This window comes from Pinus tabuliformis, chromosome 6, assembly GCF_031772625.1.
Source record: "Pinus tabuliformis cultivar Carrire ecotype Pingquan chromosome 6, CPIR1, whole genome shotgun sequence".
In the NCBI taxonomy this organism is placed as follows: Eukaryota; Viridiplantae; Streptophyta; class Pinopsida; order Pinales; family Pinaceae; genus Pinus; species Pinus tabuliformis.
The window spans coordinates 1,288,231,445-1,288,244,805 of record NC_142292.1 but is presented as its reverse complement, the minus strand read 5'-3'; positions in this window follow the sequence as shown (position 1 = coordinate 1,288,244,805).

Below are 13,361 nucleotides of genomic sequence, written 5' to 3'. Positions count from 1 at the left end.
ATGCAGTTTATTCCAAATGTGATTGATGTTCATTGGAACTATTGTTCCACCGTAATTGCAATTGTTGTTTCTTCACAACCGTGATTAACAATTGTTATGCCGAAACTCAGATTGTTGTTTCTTCAACAAAGAAGTGTTACGTGTAATATTTGATTTGGTTTGCTTTGCATTTACATTTGATTCAATTTTCTGTTCAATATTTCATAGCTTCCATTAGTTTGTTGTCCCATTTCCAATTGCTGTTCAAATCATTTCTAAGTGAAGATTGCAATTACTGCTTCATTTTTGTAGGTTAAAGCTTTGTTGTTCAATTGAATTAAATAGATTAGTCGTTGTTCCATTTCCTGTTATTTGAATTATCATTACTTTGATGTGCACAGATGATCTAAAACTATAATGAACATTAACAGTTGTTGTCTAGTTCCCAGGTTGATAATCTTTTCCTTAAATTGCTTCTCAATTACATCAGTTTACAAAGGGATGAGTTATTATTACTGCACCCTTGACTGATAAGTTGCTGTAGTGAATAATTTAAGTCTCAGAGTGTTAAGTTTCTTTTTGAAAGTAGATTTTATTCCAAGCATCCATTTACTCTTGTATTTAAAGCACTATACTACTAGCATTACTCTGACAAATGACCGCCTCAGACTGAGTACACTCTTTGAGATAAAAAATCGTACCTGAATTGACAATTAATGTAGGGTAAATAGAGGTGAAAAAGACCATTTTTACTACTCAACAACCATTGCAGCGTAGGTCTCCCAATTCTCTACCATGTTTGTTTAGGAAAAACATTTGCATATGTCCCAAGATCCAGAATAACTTGGTCCATTTCATATTCACCTATTTGCGTGGTGAGCCTCATCTCGTGCCCTATTCTTGTCTTATGCTTACCATTTTTTCTAACTATGCGAGGTCCTTCAAGAGCATTTTTTTTTCTAGCACACTTATTTATCAACTCTTGTAATCCCTTCATAGCCTTGCTGTCATGAAGCAGCTTCGTACATGTCTCCAAGAATGTGGTAAGCACGGAGGGGTCCATTTCTTTAGCCAACTGATTCTAACTTCCTAAGGTAGAGGCCTCAGTGAAGCTTTTCTTTGCTTCCATGAAAGTTTCTTTGATGCACTCCAAATCAAATCTAAACTCCTTTTCTGGAGCTTTGTGGACCCATTCACTTTCTTCAGGCTGCTTTCCATTATCTTCGCTAGTTTTCATTCCACTTCATAGCACGATATTCACATTAGGATCCTCTTCGCGAGGTTCAGCCCTCATCATCTGCAGGTTTTGGGTAGGTTGCTGAGGCTGCATCCCCTTTTCCCGCATCTTAGCTATTAATACAGGGCAGTCTTCTGTTGTGTGGTCAAACTAAGTACAATATTGGCATGACGGGGACATTGGGTTCATACACTCTCATGTGTAGTGTCCCATCCCTCCACAATTGTAGCAAATAACTTGTCCTCGGCCTCTCGCAGGTCCTCCTCCACCTCAGCCTCATCCGCACCCTTGATATCCTCTGCGCGCTCCCCCAGTGCCTTGATTCAAGGGCCGAGTTTCTGCCTACATTTGATACGCAGGTGTTCTCTCCATCACTAACTCATAGCTATGAAAATTGCGCTCATCGTGACCCACAAATTTACAAAATTTGAAGAAGAGTTGTTGCGGTGTCTGCACAAATTTCTGCAGCAAGTGACAATTGTTTGTTACATGTTTTCTAGCTGCTTGACAAATAACACACCACGGCGCAGGCCTTGTACTTAGTTCGGCTTGAACTTTCAGCCTTAGAGGGATCGTCCCTCCTCCTGCAATGTAATTCACGAAGACAGGGCAATGATCTTTATCATGTCCCTGACTTTTACATTTCATACTCCAAACTTCTTCACATACTTCTGGCCGAGCTTCTCTATTCTTCTTCAGACTTGGAATTCTAGGTAAAGATTCTACAACTTAGCATGAATCTACTGAGCTTCTCTATTCTTCTTCAGACTTGGAATTCTAGAAAAAGATTCTGCAAATCTACATGAATATATTGAACTCCCAAAGAAGCATCTTAAATCGATGTCTCATGTAGTCTCATCACAATCTCTAGGGCTTCCACCTAGGTCCCAATCTTTTGTTGTGATAAATAAACTCTTAGGTGAGACAAGAGTGAAGCTACAAACCATTCACGGTGCCGTCCATCCGTAAGATTCATGTTAGCTTTGCAGATCTTGCATTTCAATCTCTGATCCAGCTCCTAGGGTGTCTCGCCAGGGTTCATCATGATTTCCTTGGGTCTACTGAATTCCTTATTTAGCACAGTCTGAATGTCTGCCAATGCGGCTGTTGGGTTATCAGTGCAGTACTTAATGTACCATGTTAGCACAAAATCTTGTAAAGTAGTAACCAACATTTCTTTGTTCATCTGATCATCTATAATGTTATGGGTTGTCCATACGGCCTTCGCAACAAACCAAAACTGGTCCGGGTCCTCATTTCCCAAGCCCTTGAAAATGGGCAACTTCACTGCATGCGCCATATTGAATGATGGTGGAGGTGGTGGCGGTGTGGGCGAAGGTGTATATTGTGGGGGTGAAGATGGAGGTGGTGTGGGAGGATGGAGTATTCGCAGGAACCCTTGCCTTATTAACTAGACAGTGATTGACAATGCGCGTGATCTTATCTTTAGAGGCTTCAAATCTCCGCATTAATTGTGAGGTCCACACTATTGTGCCATCGAGCCTCCACCTTCCCTGGCCATCTTCCAATTTAGCAATCCACTCGTATAGCTCGATCGAGAAGGAACAGAAGAAAATTTCATGTATCTATATGTACAGATACCTGTCCAACCATTATTCTTTTGTCAATCGCAGATTCATGTTTTCTTACACCGCGAACTCGTGGATCTTTTTATCCAACCACTCAATAACCTTCTTTATTGGATTCCATTGATGAGACATCACACATCTCTTTATGCAGGTCCCGGTCCCAACAACAGAACCATTTGTTGGCTTAGTGGGTCCTAACCCAGGTTCAGAGTTAAGTTTTCCAAACAAATCCCTACACTATAGGCCCTTTTGACATCAACCTGTGGAGCATGGAATGAAGTCTCACTCGAAGAAATAGTGGGGGGATGTTGGAAGCAATTTTCCAGACCCAGAGATTAGTGTAATGTCATTTTATGCCCTAAACCTTCCTTCACGCAGTTCGATAAGCCTCTACGGCTTATTGATATAACTTCCTTTAACCAACCTCTAGACCTTTGCAAAGGTCTACGACTATCTTTTGCGGACCTTAAACATGTGAATCAACCACTTACATGCCTCTGTAATTACCCTTAGTTATGTATTTACCCATATCGGCTTAAGTGTTTGATAACATTAACATGCAACAAGATATTATTCTCATAAATAGTTATTATTACTTCTGTTCATATGACAATGTAAATCATGTAAAATCGTGCATCAATATAGTATTAATCCATAAACCCGTCATTCATCATAATAGAGCATTCATTCATAACATAAATAAATAGACAACCTACAGGACTTGCTGGAATAATCTCTTTATTAATGCTTATGTTCTTCTTACAAACAAAAGACTTCCCTGCGCACTTAGCTATAGGGGTCCGCGCACTTAGCTGCAGGGGTCCGCGCACTTAGCTGTAGACTCTACTCTAGGCCTTTGTGCACACTGTTGCAGAGCCTCTCTTCTATTATAAGACTTCTTCACTCTTACTCTTAATGACCCATTACATTCATCTTCCTTGATATCCTTCTATTATGCCTTAGATTCTCTAAGACTCTCCTTTTTATATAATCCCATGGTCTGCTGAACATGGATAGGTCTATACAAGCCGACACAACTTACATAAAAGAAGGGTAAAAACCCTTTATGACACTTTACTATCTATGCGCTCCGTGACCACAACTGGCAAATACTTTACACTTTTTACAATAAAACTTGGTCTTTTTTCCCCAAAACTTAGGCTTTTTCCCCAAAATTGACCCTAGGGGACTTTGTCCCAACAGGCCCCCAACACAAATATCATGACTCTCCCTCGAGTCACTCTGCTAGCACAAAGATGTTACTACAGAGAACTCCCAGTTCTACTTGTGCCACTGCTACCTCAGCCACGCTTTGCATGGATGCCTATTGGATCTGCTCCACCAGTTGCTTTGTTGTTGGTCTTGCGCTGTCTTCTGTGATCTGCTGTTGTGTTCTCTACAGGCTTGCTAACTTTTCTTCAATGGTGGAAGAGATAACATAGGCCTCATCCATCCAAGGCCCCAATCTGGCCTTGAGGACCACCTCTTTCCTTTGTGCTACCTCCACCTATTTGAGAAATTGTTTTGCCTCATGCATATTAGCCAATCGCTATGATATAGAGACAGTGTGTGCCATATCTCTTGCTTCATCGTACTACTGTTGTAATTCACAGGCTTCGATGTTTAACCTCTGTAGGTTAGTATCTTCCTGCAGTGTCGTGACTACCTCCATGGACTGTTTGAAGAGCACGGTGCAATCCCTCACCGCAGGGTCTACTACTGCAATTCCATCCTTCACAACGGCTTCACACTATTCTCTAACCTCTAGTGGAGTTGAAGGTTGTGCCTTCAACTAAAGCTCTGTTATCTTCAGATTCAGTTCAAACTAAAACTTGGCCATTTCTAATTTTGTGTCGTGCACACCTACAACCAACTTCCTAATCTTTGTGTCCATCAGCGCTTCCTCCAGGATATACAGTTTAGGGACTGTCGTGCATGCCTCAGCCACCACAGTTGCATTTTTGTCATTCTGTGCCTACACTTTCTTCCATGCTTCTGGTGTGGCTATCTTCTCCATGAACATCTATTCATTGTTGAACTTATGCTCATTGATCATGCTCAGTGGGCACTGCTCCCATGCCTTGATCTTTGCGATCACACCTACTTGCCGTGTGTGAAGGAACTCACTGGGGAGTGTGACCAAGTTGAGGCCCACATTCTTCAAAATGCTGACAATAGCCTTGCTAGTGGCCGTCTCCACATTTAAATCTCCATCAGGCAGCGTGACTTCCTAGAGATCCATTGACCGAACCAACTCTACTGCCTAAGTGGTCCCCTGTGCCAAACTAGTTGAGGTAGCGTTGCTCTGTCTTGCAGTTTCTTGGAGTTTAGTCATTTGGATCTGCAGCTCATGCAGACCCATCTATATTGCACTTAGTTCTTGCTTCTACTGCTACTCAAATTGCTACAGCAATTCTGTGGTTGTATCTCACACCTTATCTCCAATATCATCCAAGTCACCCTCTGTCAAGGTGTTTAGTCAATTTAGTGTTCCTAAATTGATGTCATTAATTGTCAACCCGGGGCTCGTAAGCTGATGAAGTGAGGGTTTACTATATGTACTTAAGTAACTTTCTTAGAGCTTTTGTCGTTTGGGGGTGTTGTTTATGGTTAACTTATCTTCCTAAGATGGAGTGATGATTATAGACAGATGAGTGCAAGTGTGTGAGAGGTGAGTTCTAGATGAGTGAAAGTGTGTGTGATGGTGATTTCTAATTACTTGCTAAACTTGTAAAGGAAAAGAACTTGAAAGAAATGAATAAATTAAAATGACTTGAAAGTAAATGACCACGTTCTAATGGCATTAGTCTCTATCCATACTGCTGCAAATAAAAGAAACAAGAAAATCACTTCAAGGATTGTTGTTAATGATTATCTCCTCCTAACTCCCTGCTTCTACCACATAGTACTGCGTAAAACACGATTAAGAGGTAGCTGAAGACAAATCCAAGAATTGATAAAAACTCTAATCTACTCTAATTGACAAATTGTAACACTACTAAGCCTTTTCCAACATACTGCTTCCTACATATGTGATTATGTGTAACAAGTGGAAAAAGTATTAGTATCACAAGCCAAGACTACTCAAATACAAGCTGCAATTAATTAGTGTTTTTTTCTCTTGAAACATAAGCCATTCATAATAAAGAGAGCATAAATTAGTTAGTATCCAACTTGTAAAACTAAGCTAAAACTAGTCTAGAAAACAGAGTAAAAAGGGCAGCATTATGAACAAGACAACTGCAACTACCATTAGATATTAAAGCAAACACAACACACTTAATCCCGGGTGAAACCCTGCAAAGAAGTAAATCTGATCAGTGAAAAGAAAGGCTGCAGCAATAAAGAGAAATCAAGCTATACATAACTCAAGAAAGGAAATTATGTTTGTAAAATAAAGAAATTGCAGAAATATGAACATGAAAATACTTTACAAGGCTAATACGAACAGGGGCCCTCCATTCATATTATCCACAGAAAACTCAGATGCTCTTAAGACTTCAAAACAGCGTTTCCATTACTTTATATGCAAAGATACATAATCCAAAAGTGCTGGAACAGCTCTTATAAAAACAGAGTTTGAAAACGTGCCAAAATTCTCACAAATACATACACTACAGCATCTGAAAAGGTAACATCAGCGTACGCAGACGCAAGTATATATAGGCATCTGTAAGATGGCCTAATACGTAAACATAAAAACAGAAAATGAACTAACTGTCATGCGTATTAAAGGTGCAATTAACACGTCATAGGCTTCGTGATCAAGCTGGAGGTCCTGGTCGATATGGGCAATGAATCTAACATTAGATCATGTCCCCCACGGCTTTCAAAACATGGACAGGTCACCTTTTCCACCGACGTGATCAAACAGCTTACGTATCCACGTTAAGCTGCCTTTATTTGACCGAAACTTGACCCCCTTTGACCGGAGGTACAAATGACGTGGCCGGATGAACTGATGGCACAGGAACCTCGAGCATGTATATTCCAACATGCCCACGTGGCTCATTCTACAAAATATCACGTGGAACCTTGAGAACAATAAAATGGCTGCGGGATCATCAGATGGATGCGGAATACCTGCAAGTATGTCAAAAACTAAACAAAACAATTACCCATTAGCAAAGCTCACTTGATCATGTTTAATGACAACTAATGTAATGATCTGGGTGGAAAATGAGGTAAAAGAGAGAGGAAAGTGATGAAAACAATAGGTAATGATGGAGGATAAGGTGTAAAGTAGGGACTCTACATAAGGTAATTGGATCGAGTGACGACTTAGAGGCTCTGGTCTTCTTGCATTGTCCTTCCTTCTCCTACTCCCTATACCCCTTCACTTGGAAGGGAGTGATTTCCTTCTACTCTTCATCGCCTTGTTAAGATCGATATTCCTCCTCCGTTTTGGGCGAAGGAGACTTCTGACTCCTTTTGGAGTTGCGCTCTTCCTACTCTACCTATTCTTTTGCGTCATGCTCCGCGTCTACTCGGGCCTTTTCCTCAACCACTTTCTTCCTCTTTTCAGCCAACAACTGAACCTTTTGTCTTTATTATCTTTCAATTCCAAGTACATACTTGACTCAGCCCTACGCACTCAGCTTCAGGGTCTGTGCACTCAGTTGCGGACTCTATTAGGCCTCTGCACACTCAGCTACAGAGCCTCTTCCTACTCCTATGACCCAGTACACTTCAGATTCCACTCTAGGCTCTAACCATGCCCTCTCTATTCTATCTATTCTCTATTAAGCTTTGTTCCCTTTACACTTAGAGCCTCGCTCTATTTATATAGTCCCATGGTCCCTAGACCATGGGTAGGCTGACATATCTTTACATTAGATTACAATTCTTAGGACGAACAACCCTATGACTCGATTATACAATTCGCGCTCCACTCCCATAATTCGCGGGGTTCTACACCATCTTTGACGAAAACTTGGGCTTTAAGCCAGAAAACCTACTGCGGGGGATCCCATGCCCAACAGGCCCCCAACACAATAAGCATGGCTCGTCTTGAGTCACTCTGCTTGTTACACAGTAATTTGTCACTGTCTTCACTCCAGTCTTCCTATTGTGTCATGTGTCCAAGTTGTACATGCTCATGTTAGACAAATGCTCTCTGATGTTGCCAAATGACCCACTTTTCCAAAGGTTTCTACCTCATCGTGTCTTTTAGATAAATAAACGCGCTGATGGGTGCTCCAAAATAGTACAGAAGTGTTGCCATCGTGGAAGTACACGTGATTCCCGCGATGGTCAAATTTCATGTGCCAGCGCAACTGTCACTTGTAGTTTCCCACGATGACATGACTAGTTACATTATTTAATTGCGATGTTAGTGTGGCAGACCAATTATGTGCCTACGATGATCCAGATTGGGCAAATTTGTTCCAACAGTCGGCCTTCCAGATGAATCCAGACCTGGTTGTTGGCCTAGTTTATGTCGCCCTCCTTTCTCTGGCGTGTCTGTTCCATCATTTGTGCTACCTTCCTTGGAGATAAGCTCATCCTCCCACCTTTCATGGAGACTCCTTCTCCTATTTAAGCTCTCACCATTGCTATGTGCTGCTAGTTTTGGAATTCTTAGTCTTTGGAGTGTTGCTGATAGTACTGTGAGTTTGCTAGATAGCTGGTGTGAGTGTGACAAGTGTGGGATTGTTGAGAGCTTGAGGAAGGTTGTGAAGTGCCTTTGATCTTTTGTAAAACTTGTGAGTCAGAGAGACTTGTATTTTGGGAGATCCATCTTCATAGAGTGAGTGCTTGAGGAATGTGCTGGCTGGACCCCCCTGAGAAGGCTTGTGACGTCAAGACTTTGGTTGTAAGCTTACTCTTATTTCATAATTAATGCAATCAATGATGTTTTCCTATGTCTAGTATGTAATGTACTTGATATCTCATGACTTCTTGACTTTGTGAGTAAATAGTTCATTTGGTGTTTCAGTTACGTGCTTTGGTGTATTTCCTTTGCATTGTTTCAGGTTGATCACTCATTAGGAGAAGGAAGCGGAAGTTGGAGTAGTGCAACAGAACTCCATCGACCACTGGTTGAGGTAGGCCTCCAACTATGACTATTTAAGGAAAGCTATTGTTGATTTGTCCTTTTTTGTGACTAGACCCACTCTAGGGCTAGAGGGTTTGCCTCTGTCTGCAGAGGGAACACTTTCCTGCATCACAAATTGGTGACCATACTGGGGAGCTGGCTTTTGTTCTTTTCTTGTTTACTCTTGCCTTGATTTCTGTTTTGGTCTCTTTTGAAGTTTTGGGGATTAGTTACCAGTCCCATGAGTTTCCTGGCCTGATCTGGGAAATGCCCTTATTTGATTAAAGATTGATTGTCTTTGATTTGGGAGTTTTTGGTTCGCCTGTTACTATTTTGAACATCATCGTGGCTTTTAATTTAACAGTCGCGCTGCCATTGCATCACCCCTTTTGTAATACCCTGTTCATCGTGTAATTACGCTTAACAGTCATGACGGTTCTGTAAATCAGACCATCGTGGAAAAGTCATGTACTTCGTGCTGACATCGCTTTGTTGTTGCATATTGTTCTTTATTAGCGCTTTATTGCTAGTGTATTGCCCGTGCTGATTGCTGTAGAATTGAATTTTTTTCAATTCTGCCTCCTGAATTTATCAGTCTTTGCTAGTCCCTTGTTGTTCTCACTTGTTTGATAACTTGTTTTTCACTGTTTATAGGTTGAGGCACCCTCTTGTGAGCTTTGTTAAATGAATCTTGTTTTTCTTGCTTTGTGACCTAGTTTCATTGTTTCAAGTTTTTTGGATCAATTTCGCTTGGTTGCCTGTTTGCAAAGATTCGTTTGCTGCTTGTTGTTGGTTTGATTAAGACTTCCCCTTTGCTTACTTTTGGTTGATTGTTTATTGATTGTTATTAGACCAATCTCGGCATTGTTTCGATTTCTCTTCACTACCCGGACATAGATTACAATTGTTTGGATCAACTATTTTTCCACACTTGTTTGTTTCTTATTGGTTTATTTTAGGTTAGAGGCATCAAAATAAAAAAGATTGCATTTCATTTGGCATGCGAAAGTGAAAGTCAATTTGCATTTCAAGTTGCATATTGAAAAGCGAATGATTTATATCTCTCATTAGTAGTATCTGTGCACTTTAGGAATTGATGTCTGCTTGCATTGAGTGACTGTTTTGTTGCCTTGGTTTTCTTGGTTTGGAATGATCTCTCTACCCTCCCATAGGTAGGTGTTCATCGAAGAAAAGGATATTTCATTCATTCTAGCTGCATCCTAGGTTCTGTTATATACATACTGTAAAGCCTGAAAACTGAAACATAATCCAAGATCAACTTTAAAATGAATAGAATAAATCTAACAACGCATTGGAACATAACGCACACATTTAGAGGTCTAGGCTAGAGACGTGCTCCGGCTTCATTAAACCTAGTCACTTTTGTTTCCACTCAAGGTTGGGTGATTCCTCCTTCTTGGACTCAATAGTGGTCTAGCACGGAATTGTGCTCCCACGTACTGTCAAGTATATGGGGAGACCCCACTAGGTTATCATCCTTTATCCATAGGAAGCCGTGTCTGCCGCCTTACAAGCCATAATGCACTGAACACAACATTTGGGAAGATTGACTACCATACGGAAAGTCCTTGGTTTTCATATGGCTACCAAGGTGTATATGCAGTTTTACGGATTTGCCTGGTAAACCTTTTTGCCTAGTTCTCCAGAGTAGTCACTTTCGTTCCTTTTCAGACTCCCTAAAAGAAAAGGTCCATCTAAGCACTTGTCACTTCAGGCTCATTAAATATTCGAAGGCGACTAGAGTCATCTTTTGTCCTTTTCTCGACTCTTTAAAAATGAAAAGGTCAAGTTTTGTTCCTATGTCTTAAAATTTATTCGGCCATGATTCACATTTTCCCTGTTAGATCTTGTTTGCGTTAGCTTGAGTAGGGTTCTTTCTCATTCTCGATGGCAACTTTCCCCGAGTCTACCAGCCAAGGTTTTCCCTCGGATGGAAATCCTGGTCTGTTTCCTTCATTTGGGAATGTCGGTGCTCCGTATATGGCAACCTTGTCTTTTCCTGGGTTAACCATTGGTTTTCCCGTATGGTTGTTTTCAACCTCGGTGGTCCCGAGTGTCATGACTCATGTTCTGCCGTCTCCTTCATCCGAACCAAGACATGTCAACTCCAAGGTTGAGCCTACACCTTCTTCCCCTGTTTCCTCCTCCTCCTCTCCTCCTTCGCCTGGTGAAAGTGTCACATTAAATAACTAGGAGCCTAAGAAGAAGAAGAAGAAGAAGTTTGATAAATCCAAGGCCACCTGTGCAGTTACCGATCCGAGTTCATCCCAGGTCGAACCACCTTTTGCTACTCCACGGAAGGTTAAGTTTCCTTGTAAATTATGCAAGGGTGACCATCTTCTTCATGATTGTCCTGGCATTCCAAGGATCCTAGAAGTATGGTCTCACAATCTGGTTCATCCTTCATCATCCTCTGAAGCTCAAGGCGATGCTATTCTAGAAACTGCCAACGGTAAGAAGGACAGGATGATTCGATTCCCCTATAGGTTATGTGAAGGCATCCACCCCCTTCACTTTTGTCCGCTCATGGATAAAGCTTCTATCATTTTGGAAAGTCTTACACCTTCTTCACCCCAACTTCCCATTGGTTATTAGTAGCTCTCTTCAGACCCTCCCTCCATTGACAAAGAGATTGACTTAGATTCTTCTCTTGTCCGTCCTCCTCCTTCCGAGCCTGGCTGTACTCAGCGTGTTCTAGACCAACCATTAGTCGGAAAGAGTGTCAACTTGGGTTTACCACCTGTCGATCACTCTATTTCGGAAGAGCATCATGCTCATGTTCTCCTCATCTCATCAGATTCTCCAGTGTTCGAAAACGACTCTCCTATCCAATCTGAGCCCGAGAGTCCTTCTTCGGTTCCTGGGGGGCAGGGGGGCAATAATACGATTCCCCCACCAAGTAGTTTGGCCGTCACTTTCAATTGGAGTCACTTGACTACTTTCCGCCTTCCATCCTATGTGCCTTTCGAGATCACAATATACGCCTACGATAAGGCAGTGCCTAGCACTGTCTTGGATGAGGGTGCATCTGTCAGTCTTATGTCTGCCACTACTTGGCAAGCTTTGGGTTCCCCACAGCTTGTGCCGGTCACACAGAATCTGTTAGCATTCGACGGAGAACCCTGTCAACCTGTCGGGATCCTCCCAAAGTTTCCTATTACTTTGGGGGGCAAAATCGTCTGTATAGACGTCATGGTTGTCCAAGGTGCAAATTTCAGTCTTCTCCTTGGCCGTGACTATATTTATGCCATGGGGACCCTCGTTTCTTCCCTTTTCTGTGTGGTTTGTTTTCCACATGAAGGAAGAATAGTGACTATAGATCAATTATCATTCTTTCATCCCCCAGTGCCTTCTATGTAGCAGTCATCCCCTCTCGGCTCCTGCTCACAAGTGGTGCCTTCCTTGCCATAGGTAAATTATGTGGCTACATGTTCCATCTCCACCTCTGCTAATGACCATGCAGCTGGTCTAGTACAAGATGTACTTGGGGCCTTGGAACCCGACCTGTGCATGCGGACATGGGCTTCTCCCAGAGTGCATTTCTTCCATCCCGTGAAGACCTCTTGGGAGCCACATTCTTGGATGGCCCATGAACAGGGTCACGAGCATAGTTCCTGATCTTGTGTCAAGCTCGTTAACAAATGAAACAAGGGTTACGAGCATAGTTCCTGATCTTGTGTCAAGCTCACTTAAAAATGAAACAAGGGTTATTAGGATGGTTCTGTTACCGTGTCGACCTCATTAAAAAATGAAATAATCTCCCTCTCCAAATCGAATCTTTGTTTAAGATCTTGTAAAATCCAAGTTGAGTCTTTTCCAAAATCTCGCAAGTGAACCTTCATTCCATCCACTTTGTTGAATGCAATGAAGCTTGGGAGGCATGCACCTTGATTTGCGTCATTATGCTGGGGGCATGTGAACTTATAACAAGCATAGTTTGTCATTTCAAGCTTGTAAAAACATGAAACCGAATCCAAGCAGAGTTCTTCATGGTTCAAGCTTGTGTAAAAATGAACCCACACCTCATCTACACCTCGTAATTACTGTGTGTGTATGTGTTTTCATGTTTTTGGCTTGGTGTGAAGGCGTGATTACCGTTTATTGTGTCTCTTGCTTCTTGCGCAGATGCCTGTTGCACCTTACGTTGGTTTCTGTCAGAGGCCAACAGATTTTAAAGTTGTATTTACATGTTAAATTGTTAGAGAGGAATTTTGATTTCATTACATATCAGCATATTCCACGACGATTAAACACGTTAACTGATGCATTGGCTAATCATGTATTGGATAAACATTTGCGTAACATGTAATCAAAACATCATACAAGAAAGCATGTAAAGCACAATAATAGACCATAGGAATATGTATATATATATATATATATATATATATATATATATATATATATATATATATATATATATGTATATATATATATGTATATATATATATATATATATATGTATATATATATATATATATATATATATATATATATA